The following is a 6,798-nucleotide window of genomic DNA, read 5'->3' on the forward strand; positions in this document are numbered from 1 at the left end:
AAAATGTTGTTTGTGTTGTTTCCAACAGATTCTTGGAGGTTTCCATCAGGATCGGTGAATCAAGATAAACTCTGGATTTGGCATAATTTACGATATTTTACTGATCACGGTCATTGTCTGCTCTATTAATACCCATTTGACCCACAGCTGCTGTTGATATATATATATATATATATATATATATATATATATATTCATATACATTTTTAAATATTTGAACTGCAAAAACTTATTTTATTGTAGACCAGTGTTGGGAAAGTTACTCTAAAAAGTCATTAATTACTAAATACTAATTATTATTAATCTCCTAGAGTGTAATTAGATTAGTGTACTAATTAGTCTGTCTGAAAATTAATTGCATTAATTATTACTAATTACTTTCTAAAACCCTTATCAACCCCGACCAGATGAAAAATACAAGGAAACATGAAATTGTTCTTTTAATTAATTCAAATAAATTATATAAAATCGAATAAATTATTCATGAACTGGCCAAGCAATTTATGGGGGCTGCATTAAATTAGAAAACATCTATTTTAACATAAGACGTTAAATATCGATTTTAAATTCACTTTTGTTTTATATAGAATTGTTCTAGAGTCTATACACTATTTAATTCAATTACATTAGAGTAACTAATCAAATTACTGCAAAATAAAGAGTAATCCCTTACTAAATACAGTCATTAATTACTTAGTAATGCATTACACCCAACACTGATGAAGACCAATCATTTACAGGAGTTGTGTCATGAGGAATAAAATCGTCCTTGATATTTTGACATATAAGAGGTCTTTCTACTACAAAACATACTGTAAATCTCAAAACTGAATCCCAATGCTTTATAAGCATTTATTGGGGGGTGCTAGTCATAATCCGCCTCTGCACTCGTCCCATTTAAAAAAAATAGCCAATAGGCTTTAGTTTACAGCCACACACACACATTTCCACCATGTGACTTGTGTCAGAGTCTCAAAAGTTTTGAAAACCGAATGATGATCTGACATCATTAATCCATAACCAGCCCACAAACACACAGCACATCGCAGTCTTTGCCTACAACAAGGCTGGAGCCGGTGTGCAAGTCCAGTGCTGATGATGATAATATATCCATGTTTTGTATCACAATACACTAAGCATAAAGAAAAAAGAACAATTATTTCAGCTGATCATCCCAAGATCTCTCTGGCTGCACATAAAATATAAATAAACTCCGGGAACTGTTCCCATCCAGCTCCCACATCCCATTCAGAAGTGATCTTCCCAATGCCCTATTCCATTCAAAGACAATTGCCCTCCACTGTGAGAGCTTCAGATGGCTGAAAGGTGATAACAGACAGACAGAACTCACTTTTTTAAGCAATTGTTATTATAAATTCTGTTCGGAACAACCCTACAGCATGGATTGTGCTTCCTTCAAAGTGCCCTGCGAAGGCATGATCAGCCCCAGTTGTACAGTTGTAGGGGGAGGTTGCGTTCTCATTCTAGAAAACATTTGATTGGACAAGGTTTCTGAACCTCTATGTGATGTCATGGATGATCCTGAGTCTTTTTAGCCGGAAGAGAGAGACTTCAGATTTTAAATGCTTATATCTTCTGAAAATGAATTTTGCCAATATTTAGAAGTACACTAGTTTATAGATTACCTTAAAACTGATAGATCTGGACTAAAAGCAGCAAAACCTTATTTTTGATTTTACTGGGTCTTTACAGCGGCAGATCTAGGCCAGACCTCTGTGAATATGAGGGCTGCACAATTAATCCAAATAAATATAAATTGTGTTTTTTTTACAGTATGGATGATGAGGCAGAGCAATCTGCCTCATAATAAAAAATGAGCTTTATCTGGTAAGAAAAAATAAATAATATCATAATAATACTATACTAATATAATAATAAACTATATTTACTAATAATTACTATTTTTATTATTATAAAAAATAAATAATTGAATGACTTATTCAAGGCATATTTGCTATATGAAACTATAAATGGAATAGAGTTCAATTTAAAATTGGTCGTGCATTTAGTTTGTTACATCCAAATACATATAGAGATACAGATCATTTTGCCACAGAAACAGTTACAGACATAGATACAGATAATTGCTTCGCTGCACACCCCTAATTATTACTTTATGCTAAAAAGAGTAAAACTGCAGCACTGCCCATTCACCATCTGCTGCTCAAAAGAACCCAGAAGCGAGCGCCCATGCCTGCTTGTGATATCACAGTCATTTATTTTATAGCAACGTGAGTCAGAACAGTCAGAAGTCTGTGTCCATTTTGGTGGATGTAGTTTGAAAGCTGTAGAAACAGTCTTGATTTATGGATTTTGGAAAAATCCTAAAAAAAAAGTCTGTAGAATAACAGTATATTGGCTTCAAGTCAACATAATTAAACATTCATATAGACTCCTCAATATGATGTAATTTTCTTTTTGGCCAAATTTTTATTTGAGGTTCAAATGTAGTTTGCAGACATAATTCCCAAACATGAGCTAAATAGTTTGCCACTTTGAACCTGTACAATTCCTGGAAACCCTTTCAATGACTGAAAAGATTTCTGCTTGCTATCAATCAACATATATTTTGGTCCTAGAACTTGTTCCATGACAAATGTATTTAGGGGTAGCTGGAGTTTGGGCTAGTCTATAATTATAATTAGCTTTATAAAAAAAAAAAAAATCTAATTTAGTATGCTAAGTAAACGTAAATGGTATCTGATGGTATATATCCCTTGATATATAACTGTACTGAACGATTGCCATATTCATGTACCAATGTATTTACATGGCACCTCAAGGTACCTCAAAGAACACCATGGTCTATGTTCAAAAACAGTAAAAACATGGTACTTCATTGTACTTTAGGTGATCTGACAGTGATAACCAGTAATTTTAGTAAAACTTGTCCCTTATATTACCAAGACTGTTGCACTCATTAAGACATACAGTGGCAAGAAAAAGCATGTGAACCCTTCAGAATTAGCTGGTTTTCTGCATTGATTGTGATCTCATCTTCATCAAAGTCACAAGTATAGACAAACTCAATGTGCTTAAGCTGAACCCTTGGATTTAATAACTGGTCGACCCTCCTTTGGCAGCAATAACCTCAACCAAGCACCTCCACAACGTTCAGAAGGAATTCTGGACCATTATTCCTTACAAAACTGCTCCAGCTCAGCCATATTCTTAGGATTCTAATTTTCGCTGTAGAGTTGTGGAGTGTCAGTGACGTGCAGCAATGTTTTTGTTGGAAAGCAGTGGCTCCTTCTGGATGTACTGCCATGGACACGTCCCTGTTTAATGTTTTCCATATAGTAGACTCATTAACAGAGATGTTAACCAGTTCCAATGATTTCTTCAAGTCTTTATCTGTCACTAGATAAAGTGGATGGCCACTTCTAGGGAGAGTAGCCACTAAATCCCATTTTTAAATCTCTTTTTTGCAATGGCACGGTACACATCAGAAGATGCTCTTGTGAATAGAAAACTTAAAATGTTTGAGTGCTTTTTTTATAGTTCAAAGTATCTCTAATCCACACCTCACACCAAACCTCTAATCTAATCTCCAAAGTTTCAAGATCCCAGGTTTGCAAACTCATGACTTTAATTAGCTTTTGTTGACGTCATTAGCCTAGGGGTTCACATACTTTTTCCAACCAATACTGTGAATGTTTTAATTATATATTCAATATGTACAAGAACAATACAATAAGGTGTCTGTTATTCGTTAAAACAGATTGTGTTTGTTCAATATTGTAACTTAGATGAAGATTAAACCAATTTTACACATAAATGCTGGTAAAAAGGGTTCACATACATTCTCTTGCCACTGTAAATACTGAGGCATACATATAGAGACAATTTTTTCTTAAATCCTATAAACTGTTTGGATAAATAGCCATTAAACAAAGGGTGTGAAATCTGTACTTTCCGATGGGACTTTAGTAAAACATGACATCTAATGGACTGTCAGAAACGACTTCCTGTTTATTTTTATAAAATAGGGCTCAATATTGTCCATGAATGTGCAGGTGAAGTGCCCAAGGAAATGCTGTTCAAAGAGGTTCATATCTCAGAAGAGCCTCTGTGAATGGTGTCATTGTGGATATAACAGTGCATAACACTAACCTGATTTAAAGAGCAGAGAGACTGCACCCTGACATAACCGCGGGCAAAGTCATTTAGCGCAGCGTTAACTAAATCCCCATCCAGAACTGTAGTGACACAGCCCAGCAGTTACTTAGCACTGTGAAAAAGAGAAGGTATAGTCAAAGGCTATCCACAAAAGAACTGGTGGTATAGATGATGTGTTTTTAAGGTCCCCAAATGAGTGACAATTGACTCTGTTCACTTTGTGTGGCCATGTGCTATTCTTTCTACATATTGGGGATAATGTACAGCCATTCGGTCATTACCGCAAAATAAACCTAGACAGGGTTATAACAATTGTAAATGATCCTACTTATTACAACTGCCTGGAACAACAATCATTTATACAGTTTAGTTATTGTGACATCCCATCCTTAAATTTTTTCAGGTTATATCATTTAAACAAAATCTGGAAAATCAACAGGCACATGACAGAGAAATGGCCAGAGAAGTTAGAGAGTGTGATTTTGAGCTTGAAAAATGACTACAGCTTAAATATACAAAACAATTAGAATCTGAGAAAATGGCACAAGACTTGGAAGTGCAGATTGAGCATTTGAAATGAATCAGGGAAGGTAAGTTACCCTTCTGGAGTGTGGGGTCTAATGAAAGCTCACCACGTAATTTTGATGTGGTAGGTAATTTAAAATGACTTCCTAAATGTAATGAACATGACCCTGATCGTGTAGTGATACTTCAGAGAGTCATTACAGGTAAGGCACAAGAGGCATACACTGCACTTATGATAGAGGATGAGAAGGATTATGATAAAGTAAAATCCACCACCCTGAGGGCATACGAATTTGGTCCCACAGGCATATCGCCAACATTTTAGGAGTTGGAGAAAAGGTGAGAGGCAAACTCATGTAGAGGTGGCGAGAGAGCTTACTGCACACTTTTTATCGGTGTTGCGCCGCTTCTATTGCAAGAACTTTTGATGAGTTGCGCAACATGATTGTTTTAAAACAGATCATATTACATATATCAATGAAAACAAGCCAGAACCTTCCGCCAAAGCTGCTGTATTGACAGATGAATTTATATTGATACACATAGGCGGTTATGGGGATGATCGTTTATGTTCCAGTGCGGGTCACCGAAACAGTATGTTTATGCAGTGCTCACAGAAATGTTAATATTTGCCCTCAACTCCTAAATTTTATAACTTGGTTCATGAAAAAACAGATCCAAATTCTGTTTGTCATTACTGTTTTAGCATTGGGCATTGAAAAATACATTTCTGCATTAAAAATAATTCAAATGCAAATTCCGTCACTCCTACTTTGATGGCAGAAACCGTGCCTGTTTCAAATTCGCCAATTGCTCAATCTTGTCTGTTCCTTTGCAAAGGGTTAACTTGACGTCTGATTTGGTCTGTGGGGTGGTGACCCTTGGGGTGCATCCATCATTACCGGTGAATTGCATTTCGGTAATATTGGGGAATAATTTGGAAGGCAGGCGCGTGTGGCGAGATGTGACTTCTCCACCCATAGTTATGTTGACTCAAGTGATTTCAAAGTCTGATGAACTTGTGCAGTAATTCCCTGAAGTGTTCACATCTTGTGCAATGGGCCTTGCTTCTTCTTTTGAAAATAAAAATGTAAGGGAGTTAAGATGGGTAAGGAGGAGGCGAAAACCGGCTCAAAACTCAAAACCAAAACACATGAACATAAACACACACATGACGGACATGCCTGTAATTCTCTCTCTCTCGCTCCGTCGTTACCGGCCGCCTTTATCCGTCATTCTAGCCCGGCCCCACCCCCCTCCGCTCCACACTCCTCCCGGCGTTACCTCAGGCCGGGGTGCCACCGGCATGACCTACACCCCCCCCCTTCCCTGGGCAGGGTCATGCTTTGCGCCCCGTCAGGTCATCCCCGCCTTACTCGACCTGGGAGGAGACAGGAGGGGAAAACAACAACAACAAAAAATAGGCGAGGGAAAAGGCCAATGCGGTGCGACAGAGAGAGAGTAGAGAGAGAAGGTCACTCACCGGTTCTATGATGTACCGTCGCATGGTCCTCGAACACTACGCCACACTCTCCGGTGGACGACAGCCGCTCCTCTCCGGGAGAGCTGGAGTAAAATCTCCGACCCCCAGCGGTTACTTCCCTCCTCCCCTCGTGGGCGGCAATCTAACCTCGACCCCTCCGCGTTTCTGGGGGACGGCAGGGCACTCCTCCGCCCCTGGCAGCGGCTCCATCGCTCCAGGAGGTCGGAGAATCCAGTCCCCACTTGCCCCGCGGACAGCGGCCGTTCCCCGCGTCCGGGCGGTCGGGTTACTCCGTCACCTGGCAGATGGTAGCGGCGCTCCTCTGGGTGGACGGTCGTGTTAAGGACCATAAATATGTAAATCATATTTATACCCCTCGCGCGCCCCATCAGGCCGATTGGGGACCGGGCGTGCAACATTCTAGCCTGGCCCCGCCCCCCCTCCGCTCCACAAGAGTTGTCCAAACTTTACCTGGCTTACAGTTCTCCTGTGTGACAGTGATTTGGTGGCTGCACAGCAGAGTGACCCTGGTTTACAGTTCCTGTTTGATGTTGTTCTGCCGCCCGAGGATGTGGAGATTGCTGTGAGTGGGTATTTTTGTTCAGGATGAATTGCTGTCAAGGAATTGGTTTCACCAAAAGAAAGATATA

The sequence above is a fragment of the Xyrauchen texanus genome, chromosome 15, assembly GCF_025860055.1.
Source record: "Xyrauchen texanus isolate HMW12.3.18 chromosome 15, RBS_HiC_50CHRs, whole genome shotgun sequence".
Lineage (NCBI taxonomy): Eukaryota > Metazoa > Chordata > Actinopteri > Cypriniformes > Catostomidae > Xyrauchen > Xyrauchen texanus.